General features: G+C 42.5%; 1 long non-coding RNA gene across 1 annotated transcript in view; it reads left to right on the top strand.

The window, feature by feature from the left end:
• Positions 1 to 15315, top strand: part of LOC145457955 (uncharacterized) — a 186368-nt gene that overhangs the window by 115578 nt on the left and 55475 nt on the right. The gene's annotated exons all lie outside the window — the stretch shown is intronic.

Genomic DNA, 15315 nt, shown 5'->3' with positions numbered 1-15315 from the left:
TTTCTTTTCTTGTGGCAAGGATTCGGTGACATTGGTCATACGCGGATAAGGAGCAAGGTCTGTAGTGGAGACGGTCGACTCTCTGCCATCTGGATAGCGAATCAAAGCGTATTTTGGATTAGCATCGAGCAAATACACTTTATCGCATAAAGGGTCACTCTTATCGCGGACGAACTTACGCAGTAGAACAGTGCCCGACTTGAAAAGCCAATCGGGTAATGAAGAGCCATTCATTGATCGTCTTTGAAAAGAGAAAAATCGATCGTGAGGTGTACAATTTGTAGCCGTGCACAGAAGCGACCTGATACAATGTAATGCGTCTGAGAGTACCTCCTCCCATGAGGACAGTGGCATTTGGTATTGGGCAAGCAGTAGTTTAACTGTTCTCCAAACAGTTTGGTTGGTTCTCTCACATTGGGAGTTGCCAGTGGGGTGATAAGGGGTTGATTGACTTATTGCAACACCTTTCTTCGTTAGGAAATCGTTCATTCTTTTCGACATAAATGACATCGATCTATCGCTATGTACATATTCAGGCAATCCAACGAGAGTGAACAACGTCATTAGACATTCGATTACGGTTTCCGACGTCATATTGTAGCATGGAAATGCAAAAGGGAATCGTGAATATTCGTCGACAATGATTAAAATGAATTTACGTTTACCGGGGACCGGACCTTTGAAATCGATTGATATTCTTTGCCATGGATAAATGGCTTTGATCAATTGGTGAGAATCTCCTTTATAAAATCTAGGTTTGAGTTCTGCGCATACACGGCAGCTGGAACAGATACGTTTCACGTCTTCCGTGGAATACGGTAAATTCTTGGATTTAACAAAGTGGGCCAATCGGCTAACTCCGGGATGGCCAAGTTGTGCATGGATTTCATTCAAATTTTGACCTGAACCGGTTACGGAGCAAATACGAGACAAGGTGTCTGCAGCGACGTTTTCGATTCCCGCGCGATGTGAAATGTCATAGTTGAAAGAGCTGAGTTCAAGACGCCATAGCGCAAGTTTTGTATTCTTGATTTTGCTGTGATGCTTCTTCTGAAATATGTAAGATAACGCTCTTTGATCTGTAACAAGAAGGAATTTCTGATTGGCAAGCAAGTAGTTCCACTTCCGAACCGATTCAATGATTGCGAGAGCTTCTTTCTCAATAGCGGGGTAGTTCGATTCTGTCTTTGTAAGTGTGCGAGAGAAGAACGCTACAGGCCGATCACACTGATTCAAAACTGCTGCAATGGCGCAGTTTGACGCGTCACACTCAACTGTAAATGGTTGGTCTTCGTAAATGCATCCTAGACAAGAGTCCATTATCTCTTTTTTCAATTGATGAAAAGCAGCAATAGCATCAGGTCCCAAAGGAAAATTGGATGAACGAATAAGAGGCCTAATCTTAGCCGAGAAATTGTGAATCCATTTGGAATAATATGAAAACATACCGCATATACGTTTCAAACCTTTAGAGTCCGTTGGCGCGGCCATTTCCAGAAGCGGCTTCATGTGGTCAGGGTCCGGACTTATGTTGCCGTGAGATATTTTGTGCCCAAGCAATTGTATTTCTTCGATTCCAAAACTTGATTTCTCTGTATTGATGGTTAGGTGACAAGCTGTTGCGGAATCTAAAAATGCTTTCAAGCGGATATCATGCTCTTCCTTGGTCGCGCCATAGATTGTAATATCATCCAAATACGCCACTACACCCTGTAATTGATGCTTTGAAATAAACGAATCGATGTAACGTTGATAAGCCGCTACTCCATTCGTGACGCCGAACGGTAATCTGCAAAATTGGTAAAGTGAACCGCAAGCGGCGAACGCCGTGAAAGGTCTGTCATCAGGGTGTAACGGGACTTGATGGTAAGCCGATTTCAAATCAACGGCTGAATAGTACTTGCCTTTAGAGACTTCATTGATAACATCTTCTATACGTGGCAGTGGATAAGCATCCAAATTGGTGTACCTGTTGATAGATACTGAATAGTCAATGACAAGTCTTCGTTTATGCCGCGCGTCCCTGGTTACTAGTGGCTGAGCACGCCAAGGTGAATGACTCGGTTCTATGATACCGTCACTGAGGAGCTTCTGTACTTCTCCTTTAATAAATTCGTTATCTTCTTTGCTATACCTTCGAGATGGAGCGGCAATAGGTTTGCAATCTGGAGTCAAGAATTGGAATATACGAAGCGGTTCATCGACTATGGAAGTAACAAGTGCCAAGTGAGAGTTTACGCCTACTGTAAATGGCTCGTTCTTGCCATCTTTGAATTCGAAAATAACCTTCTTGTGCAATCTCATGAAATCTAGTCCCAGGACGAAGTCTGCACATAAATCATCGATTATGCCAAATTGATGAGTGTACTCACGTGACGCCACTATGAATACGACGGTAACGTGTCCTAGCACATCGGTGGCGCATTTGTTGGAAGCCAATTTGATACTGTAAGTTGGTCCCTGTGGAAACAAACCTAGTTTGATGGCAATATCCAGTTTGATGAAACATTCAGCAGCTCCCGAATCGAGCATAGCATCGAATATCTGCTGTGCAGTTGTAAGGGGTATGGTCGAGTCCTTCAAACATTTCGGAGCAGCAGCCAGGTATTTGCTTTTTGATTTACAGAACTTTCTGAAATGTCCAAGTCTGCCACATTTATAACATTCAACCATCGATGCTGGGCATTGGTCGCGCTTAGCGACATGGGTACCTCCACAGAACGTGCATTCTTTGATTGATTTGACTTCGGGCACTCTGCTAATTGCAGAAACCGTGTTGAGCTGAGGATCCGGTGCGTCTCTCGCAGGCCGGCTGGGATCGTTAGAGGTGCTTGCAACGAAACGTGCATCGATGTCATTAACTTTATAGGAAATGGAAAATTCTTGAGCTTTCTCCAGTGAAATAGCAGTGATAATCGCTTTTAGCAGTGGCAGTTCCTCGCATTCAAGCAGTCTCGTACGTATATGGGAAGATTTCAAACCTCTGATGAAAGCATCTCTTATGAATTCTTGGCGATATTGCTCGGCGGTGACACTCTTGAAATCACAATCCTTTGCGAGCGCTGATAAGCTTTGATGAAATTCCTGAACGGTCTCGCTGGTATCTTGCGCTCTACTTGAGAGAAGATGTCTTGAAAATATAACATTTTTCTTAGGTTTGTAAAGATCCTGTAATAACTTCAGAGCTTCGTCGTAGGATTGCTTTTCTTCTATCAATGCGTAGACGTCCGCCGAAATGAATCCACACAATAATGCAAGCTTATCTACTGTGGCATCGGCAAAGGATGCAGCAGCTATGTAGGATTCCAGTTGTCGTTCCCAATGACAGAATGACTTCTGAACGGCCGGAGCATTCGGCAACACCTCAAGAGTAGGTACCCTTATGAGAATAGGGCATCGGCGGTTTTCTGCTCCTCCATCGACCGACATGACTAAAGCTGCTTTGTCTTAGTTAATATAATTGTTGTGAATCGAATACACCTCTTTACATCCAAGGCTTTTATTAACTAAGACAAACAATGAATAGAAACGCAATGGTTTTATACCTAGGACTAGAGTACATAATCAACCAATTAAGCAATAATAACAAAACCGAAATGAGACGATAGCGATCACCACAATATATTATGCTTATTTGAAACAATCCAAATATTGCTTTGATGATATCGTACACACGTCAGAAAATGTGGCGAGATTTCATAGCCTGGTCGACCTCAATAACAAATTTGTTAAAACTATAGAGATGAAAGTCGGTTGTCCCGATTCTTAGAACAGGATTGAATTTTAAATCTGTGAGCAGCGATCTGTTCATATATTTACAACTTCCACTTTTGGTTCAGTTCCAGGACACACAATGCTGAGAGCATCATAACCATGATGTAGATAAAATGTAAATACCCCAATTCTACGCATATACAGAGGGCGAATCTACCTCAGACGCGCGCGAATCGTTTTTATAAGCACATCACTGAAATAATTAAAACTGGAGTGGCCAATCTGAAATCACACTCATGCTACAAATTATGTGAATCTCGTTTGGGATTTCTGTGATGTCTAGAAGTTGAAACCTTTCAAACTGTGTGGGCTTTGAGATCGGGCTGTCGCGCCAGAAATGAAACATAAAAGATAATATAGGAAGTATTTAACTTATAACAGTGGTTCTCAAACTTTTTAAGACACGCCCCCTCCTTATGATGGTAAAAGATTTCGCACGCCCTTATCGACATATCTCAACACGCAACCAGGATGCTAGCAAACCTAACGGATAGTTTGATGGCATGGAAGGTTGCGACTGTGGATGAGAGGTTTTTAAATATGAAAATGAGACAAAATACAGAGCAATAATTAAGAACGGGATGAAAGTCGCGCCGAGCGCGAAATTTTTTTTCAGTAGAGCTCAGTTTCGCGCCCCCTTCAGATGCTTTCACGCCCCCAATGGGGTGCGCCCCCCACTTTGAGAACCATTGCGTTAGAATTATCATGCTGAAATTTACTAAGAAATAGTTTAATCAAGTCCCGGCATTAATTCGATTTTTAGTACGCATTTTAGCAATATTTTTATCAAGTTTCATTAGACTCTCGTGGGCCACGCAGAACACTGTGGATGGCCGCATGCGGCCCGCGGGCCGTAGTTTACCCACCTCTGATCTAGACTTTTACTTGTCATCCTATCTGCGAAAGCGATGTCGGAATGCCTTGAACTGGGTCGTGCTCCAAGTCTGCAGATGGGGAATCATAATAAATAATATCGGCCTGGGGTATCTGACCATTGTAGTCGCAAAAACATCATAGATACCTCAGGCAACAGCAAATTAGAGAGCGCGTATCCAATCAGTAATTCGTCTTCAGTAATTTTCAAACATAAACAATAACGATATGTCCTATTTCACGCTCCAATAAAAATGTATGTCACTAAAATCTGGCTCACGAATAATTGTGAGCACGGGAAAGTGACTTGTGAAAGTCATGGACTCCCCCCCAACCCCGCCAAATAGAAATAGACGAGAACGTATGTTTACTCGTACAATCTTGAGAAGATGAGGTGTTTGGAACATTTGGGAAATTGATTGAGAAACTGTAACATTTAAAAATGCTTCGCGACCCACCTGAAATGACTTGGTGACCCTCTGTTGGACCGAGACCCACCGACCGAGAAGCACTGATAGCCAACACAGTAATCGCAGTCAACTGCTTTTTATGATACGATAAACATATTAAATCAAGATGGATTGCGACGCCTGCTAGATTTTTTACATATACAACGACGTATTATTTATATCAAATTCATTGATTGGTTACATAAGCACCATTCACTGACTACCTATACGTATAGTATTTCGTTCTTGACGTTGTGTTATTGCGGATCAAGCTCTCAGCAGAAAGTCACTAAATATTCACTAACGGAAAGTCGATTATTTTGACCAAACTTTTAGAACAAAGTAAGTAAAGATTTTAAAATTATCAAGGTGCAAGTTCATTTATGGTTGATTTTTTATGCTTCCAGCGCCAAGCATAGAGAGGTCCGAAGTTCAAATGCGAAGACTTTCATCCAAATCAGCCAAAGATATTATACATCAGCCAAAGACATCTGTAGGATGGTACGTACTTGAGCGAATGACAAAATTTGCAGTGCGGATGACGAAGGTGGTGCGAATGGTGTGAATGAAAATTCGGAGGTGCGCGGATAAAGATCGTAAAAAAATCAAATGAACATAATATTAAATTCAAGGATAGTGTCTCCCTAACTTTTGTAGTTGCGCCGCAATTGTAAAAACTTGTTTGACTCATGGCTTACCAGTAATCGTAGCTTTGACATTAACTTTGTCACTCACAAGCCGTATAGTGAATTAATATTTTCGCACTATAATCATTACATAACCAAAAGCCTGGTTTGAAAGAAGCCGGTTTAGTGGCAGACATATCAGCCCGCCTCAACCGGCGATAAGCTAGAAAAATGACGTCAAATTGACTTTCTGCTTTCTTTCGCTGAACAATCATTTAACTTTCGTGATAACAGTTCGATTAGCGCTAGACATGAGGATAGTTGTAAATGCCAACATTACATACATTTGTAAGTTACTGTAACGCAAATTTTTACCGCTTCAAGGGTTATTAAAATATGGGCCGCAAAGGGCATAATTTTGGCACGACACGAGGCCAGTTGCATTTGGTAATATGTAGCCTATGTAATATTTGTTGGATGTATTGCAGAAAATCCTGCGATGGGTTTTAGAAATTCATGGTCACAGTGTTGGGTACTATAGCTAATAAGCGAGCCACGCAGAAAATATGGCTTGAACATGAGAATCTGCCGACCTTTGGTTTGAATTCTCAGTAAGATTTGTCCAGTTGTTCTTTCTGGAAACATGGTAGAAGACCGTTTGGATGTAGGGGAGATGTGGTACCGATGAGACACTGGGACCGAAAATACTTGAAAATTTTTCTGTGATAATCCCATGATTATAGTACGCGAATTCGTCTACAATGGCATGCTGGCAGAATCTTTCTTCACATGCAAAAAACTTCGACCTGCGTGAGTTATGGGGTCTGTGACAAATGATTTACGTTTTAGGGGGTGTGAAGTAAATTTGGATCGACATATACATTTTTCTATAAAACGTTCCAGACTAACAAACCCGCCATAATTTTTGATGTGAAGTACAGGGCTTGTATCCGGGTGTATAATGGCACATATTTTTCGAATCAATACCTTCCTCGAGTGGACTATTTTCAATTCAATTACAATATTTATAGGGGGGACCTATGGTACCATAGCCAAATCAAGCAAAATAGATGGACCAACTAACCACGTAACAACAGAAAGACGCCTACATATATAGAGGCTGCAAATCATAGTTACCTGTGGCGTTTTATCGCTATCAAAGGTATTTTAAAGTCGAAATGTCGATTTGCGGGTAATATCAATGTGGCATTAATTTCGTAAGTTTGGGCGTAAATCAAAATGTGATTTTATGCTAACATTTGAGTTGACAGAATCTATATTATTCTTGAAGGTGGCGACGAAACATTCTTCATTGACTTTCTGTAGCTTAGATTATAGTAAACAACATGTGGCAGCCCTCGTGCGCCCCTATCTAGGTTGGCGCCCTTGGGATGCTCTAGTGATTTCATGCAAGGCGTGTCTCTTTGTGTTTAGTCTCGTCGCTGCTGGGTTGTTGAGTACGACTGAGTGAATAAACTTCCTATCTGAACAAAGGCCTCTACATTGGCGAGCACGCCAGGACCAGAATGGACAGTTCACCTCAGTCGTTAATTTCCGAGGCCAGGCAGATAGAAGAAGAGATCGAGTCGCATCAACTAGACGTGCTGCGAACGAAAATTGAATACCTCGAGGTGAGAAAGACCAACACTGAAAGTAGAGTATCGGGGCAGATTGAGCGCATCTCGGAAAAAATTCTACATGCTGTAGAAGAGACGATCGACCGAAAAATGCAGGCGTGGGGGGAGACCAGGATTCTTTCGTTAATTAGAGAAATGCAACGTACTGTACCGGAGCAGACTAGTTCTGACGACAAGGGCAGTGTTGATCGTCCATGTGTTTCTGTTCCGGATGGCATAAATTCCAACGATACTATATTTTCGAGCAGCAAGAAAACAACCAAAATACCAGTGCCTGGTAAACCTATTTATCCTAGGTTTACCATACGTCCTCTTTTAAGAGGATTAGTCCTCTTTTTTGACTTTTTTGAAAGTGTCCTCGGAGGACGCCCTTTTGTTCTCTTTTTTGAGATTTTGTCCTCTTTTTTGAAAATTACGTCAGATTCAGAGCAAATTGCGAGTGATATGCCGCAAATTAGCACAGAAGTGAAGCTCCGGCGGGTATTTCGGAGTGAAAAACGGTGATTTTAGCTCTGAGCGAAAAGATGACCTTTTTTTTATTTATTTTTTAGTCAACCGATCACAAAGTGGGAAAAATTCACCGGTTTTTGAGAATTCTTCTCCGGTTTTGCAAGTCTGAAATTTCTGAAAAAGTGTCCTCTTTTTAGATTTCCAAAATATGGTAAGCCTAATTTATCTGGAATCGAAAACGCCAACTGTTCTGCCTAATAAGTTCAGTGGAACAACGGATGTTACATTGGAAGACCATCCAAGCCACTTTGAGTTTGTTGTTGGCTGCAACCCATCTTGGGGTGTACGTGAAATTCTTTCATATTTTGGCTGGAGCCTGGAAGGTCCCGAGCTAAAGTACGCCAAGGAGGCTTCTGCCGAGGATTCCCAAAACTTCGACACGATAGTGGAGCACCTCAGAAAACGTTTTGGGAAGGAGCAATCAGGACAAAACTACAGAACTAAGTTCAACAGCCGAAGGAAAAAGCCGAATGAGACCCTGCTGCATTTGCTGCTGCTCTCCGAGAATTGGTACGTAAAGGCTACAAGATGATAAACGGTAATGCTGCAGAGTTACTGGTACGTCAACAATTTTGTCAGTGGTTCTCTGATGTCACACTGTGTGGTATGCTTGCTGTGCGTGAGAGTGACAGTTTAGAGGAGTTAGTTCGTGCTGCCGAAAACTATGAGTCAATGGCTGCTACTCATGGGGCCAATGCTGGTACAATAAAACCTTATGTGGCAGTTGTTAATAACTCTACTCGCAAGGCTGACTTGAACTCAAAATCAGAATGTGATGAATGTATTGGTGAATTGCAAAACCAGATTAAGTCCTTGAGAAATGAGTTGACTGAGTAATTTAATAAAAATCATGTCCCAGACAATAATGCGAGTCGTCCGAATTCACCAATTAGAAACCGTGAAAGTCCCAAGTCAAAATTCTTTGGTAAATGCTTCAGGTGTGGCAAGTCTGGTCATTCTGCACGTTTCTGTCGGGCGCCCTTTTGTCCACTTTGTCGTAATGCAGGGCACTATGATTATCAATGTCAATATTCCAATAAGAACAGTGCGTGGCAGCATTGACCCAATGTGCAGACACAATATTTCCCTCAACCTCAGCCAACTATGGATAATAATGGAAATTGGAACGGTCGTTTAAACTCGCAGTAGCGGGGTGCGAAACCAGTAACCCCGCTTGTAATACAGTTGATGATGATCTTGATAACTTGATTTGCTCCCTCAATGTTTCAACCAACTAGTACAAACTTGTTAGTATTGCCAGGGCAGATTATAAATTTTTGGTAGATACGTGTAGTCCGGTAACATTCATAGATTTTGGGTTACGGGAGTTTATTGATGTCGGTGAGCTAGAATCGAGTCCGGATGACAATCGATTTAGAGTGGCTAATGGCAGGCCCCTAGTAGTGCATGGAAGTTGGACACTCAAGATGTGCATAAATAAAGTTTGTGTGAGGATGCGAGTGTTTGTGACTGAGCTCGGAGCGAAAATTGGTATTTTGGGTATGGATGCTCTGAAGGATTTTGATGTCACCTTGTATGCCAGACGTGGAGTAATGCAAGTGGGTGATGACTCGGTTCAATTAATGAGTTCCGTTCAAATAATGTCACGTGCAGCCGTATAAACATTAGGGAATCAATTTCGGTCCCCGCTCACTGTCAATTATGTGTGACTGGAGAGAATAACCACCCTTGGCCAGTGGATGTTAAGGGAGTTACGGCTGTAGTTGAGCCAGTCAGGGATTGTTGGTAGGCACAGAATAAGCCGGGAGTGTATGTGTGTCCTGCTTTCGTTACCGCATCAGAATGCTCGGTGCCAGTTCTGGTTGTGAATAATTCAGATCGTGTGGTTGAGATACCCTCTGCCACTTTTGTTGGCATGATTTACCCTGCAGACAACTTCCAGGATGTACATGGAAGAGTTTCCGGCATTGCCAGTATAAGGAAGAGTGAAGATGAAGAGGTGCCCCCGGGTGAAGCGAAGTCCTATTTAGGTGAAGAATCGAAATTGCAAACGGGAGAATTTCCAGGTCATCTGAGTTCTATGTTAGATGGGGTTCAGGACTTAACGGAGGAGCAGCAGTCGGCAGTGCGGGATCTCTTGACTGAATTCCAGGATGTTTTCATTTGGCCGGATGGGAAACTCGGACAGACGCAAGTTTTGCAGCATAGAATCACTCTCACTACAGAGCAGTCTGTCAAAGTACGTCCTCGGCGCATGGGCTGGGAGAAACGCAAGTTGGCTATTCAAGAAGTGGAAAGCTGAGAGCACAGAACGTGATAGAGGAGTCTGATTCACCTTTCAATGCACCAATTATTCTGGTTCCTAAAAAAGATAATTCCTGGAGAATTGTTCTGGATTACAGAAAACTGAATAGCGTAACGGTCAAAGATGCGTACTCATTACCTCGAATTGAAGATATTCTGGATGCGTTGGGAGGAGCCTCGTGGTTTTCATGTCTGGACTTGGCAAGCGGTTTTTTCCAAGTCACAATTGATCCTAAGGATCGCTCCAAAACAGCCTTCAGTGTTCCAGGTCATGACCATATTACCAATTTATTGTACTTCCCACGGGATTGGCAAATTCGCCAGCTCTGTTTCAGAGATTGATGGAGAAAGTTCTTGCTGATGTATTATGGTCGCGAGCTCTGGTTTTCCTGGATGATGTTATGGTTTTTGGAAAAACGTTTGAGCACGAAATGGAGATCCTCCGACACGTTTTCTCCAGGATACGCTCGGCGCGACTAAAGTTCAAACCAACTAAATGCAGGTTGTTTCTAAGACGTGTAGAATATCTTGGCCATGAAATTTCAGACAAAGGGGTTAGCTGCAGTGAGACAAAGATATCGTAGATTCGTGATTGGCCCGTTCCCGGGGAGTTGAAAGATCTCCAGGCCTTCCTGGGCACCGCAAACTATTATCGGCAGTATGTGAAGTCATTCGCGTCCATCGCTTACCCACTGACACATCTGACAATGAAGAGTGTGCTTTTTACCTGGGACCAGGCGCGTATCCAGAGCGCGAAAAAGGGGAGGGGGTTCTGCGTTACGAAATTATTGGCTATTATGACGTAGATTGGACGCTTCACGATTTTGCGTGTCATCCTTGCGCAGGGGCCATTATGACGTCATTATTACAATTACTCATCTCCAGACCACGGCGAATATTTACGATATATTATAGTTTAATAATAAATAGAGATTTGCGGTGAGTGGGAGATGTACGAATTCGATGCAGATATTACCTGAAAATCGCGTTTCTTTTTAGGTATGATTTAAAGAAATTCGTAAATGCTCACATTTGGTCATGAGCCGGCAAACGCCGCACGTTCTCAAGCGCCTAGTTGCGGCCAGAGATGCGCGATTTTGTTGGGCTTTGACGATATTATGCGCACGGCCAGTAGTATCGCAGCGGCCGAACAAGCGCGGAATAGGGCGGTAGCATAAACGAGGGCGATCGCGATCGCCACTGAGAGGTGTGGTGTGAACAGTGTACGTCGTACACGAATGTGTGCTTTTCGATGGCTGAGCGTGTAGTACGCGCGAACATAATTAGAACTTAATTGCAAGCACGCAAGTCAGTCAATGAATACAGAGTACACACTGGGCTAATAACGTGATCGACAGAGAAACTTGCCAGCCGATATAATTAGGTTATCTTTACTACTAGGCCTACTCAATTCTCCCGTTCAGCGACAACATAGGCCTGTATTTGGACGACAGCAAACCACCTAACAATCGGGAGCGTGGATTGCTAGGCTTGTATTTTGAAATGTGAATGTCAATCGTAGGCCGTTTCTCGCCAATAATCGCGAAGACAATGTGGATTTGAGAACAGCATTGTCGTACTGGTGCCGCCATGTCTGCGTCTCGCTGATCGATCAACACGCCGTGCAATTCTTAATTAGGATTTCAAGGCGAGCAGGTGCAGCGAATTCGCGGGCGATGTTGATTGCCGACAACTTTGTCTTTGCAATTACGTATCGCGTCGGCCAATTAGATTAGAATTCCCTAAAATGCGTCTCTCGTTTTAGCAAGGCGAGAGAGAAATCGAAGGAAGAAAGCTGAGCACTAGGGTTGTCCAAAATTTGGAAAATCTTACAAATCGTCCGTTGTAATGTCTTATTCTATAGATTATTGATAAAAAACGATACTGGGCCTGAAAGAAGCTCACAGGAAGGCCGTTAAGATTTCGTGCAAAGCGTTTGAAAGTGGCTGCCAAAGAATGGGCGTGCCACCGACCATCGAACGGCGAGAAGACTAGTAATCACGAAACCACGACTCTTGATTGGCTGATCGGCTATGCTTCAATGACCACGGCAGCAGCAGCTTGCTGATTATGTGATCAAGGAGTCTGCTACCGGCGGCGATTCTGAAAGCGCATTGTATGTAGGTTGACAGTTAATGATTTAGGATTGATTCAGGGTATGTTGAGGTACGAAATACATGATGAACAAACAACAGCTGCTTCACAAAAACGTCTAAAGCATGACCGCTTTAATGTGAGGGACACCGACGTAGCCAAAATGTCTTGTTTTCAACGAGGGAAAGCATAGGCGCTTATACAAGTGGCGACGGATTCCAAGTTTCAGAAAGGATCTATCATTATTGAATACAAATATAAAACTTGACAATGACACTACTTTATCTGTGTGATCTTATTGGGCTCAGGTTGTAGTACATAGTTGAAGTTTTGAAAGCTCTAAGGATCGGCTGAATCAGCGGGTTATGCTTGGCACTTATCAGATGCTTACATCAAATTGTATTCACTTGCAAGTCTTGTCAAAGTCCTTAATGCTGACGCAGAAAAGGGGTGTAAAAGTAAGCACATACTCTGCTTGATATGATATGTCAAAGTCCTTAATAATCGTGCAGAAAAGGAGTGTAAAGGTAAGCACAGACAATGATGCATAGTGCACAGTATCCAGCATAGTTTGTATATCATATCAAGCATAGTCTGTGCTTACATTTACACCTCGTTTCTGCGGCATCATTAGGGACTTTGAAAACACTTACAAGTGAATTCAATTTGCTGTAAACATCTGATAAGTGCCAAGGTTAACTGTCTGATTCAGCCGATCCCTAGAGCTTTCAAAACTGCAACTATGTACTACAACCTGAGCCCCATAAGATCACGCAAATGATATTGTCATTGTTAAGCTTTATATTTGTATTCAATAATGATATATCCTTTCTGAAACCAGGAATCCGTCGCCACTTGGATAAACGCCAATGCTCTCCCTCGTTGAAAACAAGGCATATAGGCTACGGCGGTGTCCTTCACATTAAAGCGGTCATGCTTTAGACGTTTTTGTGAAGAAACTGTTGTTTGTTCATCATGTATTTCATACCTCAACATACCCTGAATCAATCCTAAATCATTAACTGTCAACCTACATACAATGCGCTTTCAGAATCGCCGCCGGTAGCAGACTCCTTGGTCACATAATCAGCAAGCTGCTGCTGCCGTGGTCATTGAAGCATAGCCGATCAGCCAATCAAGAGCCGTGGTTTCGTGATTACTAGTCTTCTCGCCGTTCGATGGTCGGTGGCACGCCCATTCTTTGGCAGCTACTTTCCAACGCTTTGCACGAAATCTTAACGGCCTTCCTGTAAGCTTCTTTTAGGCCCAGTGTCGTTTTTTATCAATAATCTATAGAATAAGACATTACAACGGGGGATTTGTAAGATTTTCCAAATTTTGGACAACCCTACTGAGCACGTCCGCAACTGCCACAGCTGAAATGTAGCTGAACAAGCGCAGAATTCGTATGGAATTAGCGAAATATAATGACCTATTTTATCCCTTCGACTAATTCGGCGCGTAATTCCAATATTTTGTAGGGGTTTTAGTCCCCTTATATAACATTAAGACGAAATATTCGCCTTCTCATATGTAAAAACGAATATGTTAAACTAATAAATTAGCAAATATTAGAGGCTACATTTGACATCAATTTTTAGGATTTTGAAAGGGGGTTCCGACCCCCTAAAACCCCCCTGGATACGCCACTGACTGGGACGATCAATGCCGAAATGCGTTTGACACCTTACAGGAGTTATTGACGAAATCTCCGATACTGTCTTACCCACGCGAAGATGGTGAAGTGTTCATTCTTGACACTGATTGCAGCGCTTTTGGTGTGGGTGCGGTTCTCTCTCCGAAGCAAGAGGGTCTTGAGAGGGTAATCGCTTATGCAAGTACTACTCTTAACAAATCAAAGAGGAATTACTGTGCTACATATCGAGAGCTTTATGCTGCAAGATGGGCGATTGAGCATTTCAGGCATTACCTTTGGGGGAGACCATTTATTCTGAGGACTGATCAGTGATCATTCTTCAATGCGTTGGCTTCTCACTTCGAGCGAACCCCACGGGCCTTTGGTGGCACGGTGGATTGCGTTTCTGAGCAGCTATGATTATACGGTAGATACAGAGGTCTCAAACACGCGGCCCGCGGGCCGCATGCGGCCCGCCAGAGCATTTTGTGCGGCCCGCGACGACATTTTAGATTTTTATTAGTTTGAAAATATATGAGTGACACATATATATCTTTTCAGGCTAAAAAGTGAAAATTCCCTCTTAAATTGCTCCGAAAGTCTGAAAATATTCATCAAACTTCACAATCACATCAATTGAAAACGCGACCATGCAGTGGATGATTCACTATTTCGCCACATTTCCAATTCATGATGACAAAACCTGACCCTTAAGACGATTAGTGACTGAAATTTGTGAGTTGGACTTGGACGCTACCTTTCTTAGAATTACTCAGACTTGGGCTAACTCGATGGCAAAATGAAAATGGCTCGAGTGGACTCGGAGTGACTTAGAATGCCGTGAATTTGTTAGAACCATGGACGCAACTATCTAATCGCGTATCAGAGGAATAGTTATAGATAAGAAGGTCACAGCTTGGTATTTTGTTAACTAAGCAAGTAGTTATGGCAACCATTGGCAATCTGTTAGTTACATCTTTGGTCGCTAAAGCATGTTATTAAGGCCACTTGAAGGTACCGAGTACCGTAGTGGTCCGCTCCAACGATGTAACAACAATGGGCCGTTCGGCGTTCCGACATTTCAATCATAAGGACACATTCATTGATATATTTATATTTTTTCTTCTCCTATATTTGAAGATATTTGGCCATGAGATTAATAGCCTACTTTTCAGAAGCATACCCGAATCCTGGATTGGAATTACAATGCTCAACCTAAAAATGTTTTGATTTCAGATCAGTCTCTATTATCAATCTGTTAAATTCAAAATATTCATAGTAGCTGCAAAATTATAACCCGATAGCTTTTATGATGGCATCATACATTTGTCCGCCCATATGGTGTCTATATGTTATAATTATTATATATCAAGTAAAACAACAATTCTATTCAAATAGGTATAAATTGATGATTCTTTTCGTGCCAGGCCTAAATTGATACAAGAGTAAAT

This window comes from Botryllus schlosseri, chromosome 15 (assembly GCF_051294905.1).
Source record: "Botryllus schlosseri isolate E-star chromosome 15, Bs_hap1, whole genome shotgun sequence".
Classification (NCBI taxonomy): domain Eukaryota; kingdom Metazoa; phylum Chordata; class Ascidiacea; order Stolidobranchia; family Styelidae; genus Botryllus; species Botryllus schlosseri.
This window is presented reverse-complemented; position numbering and strand designations above follow the sequence as displayed.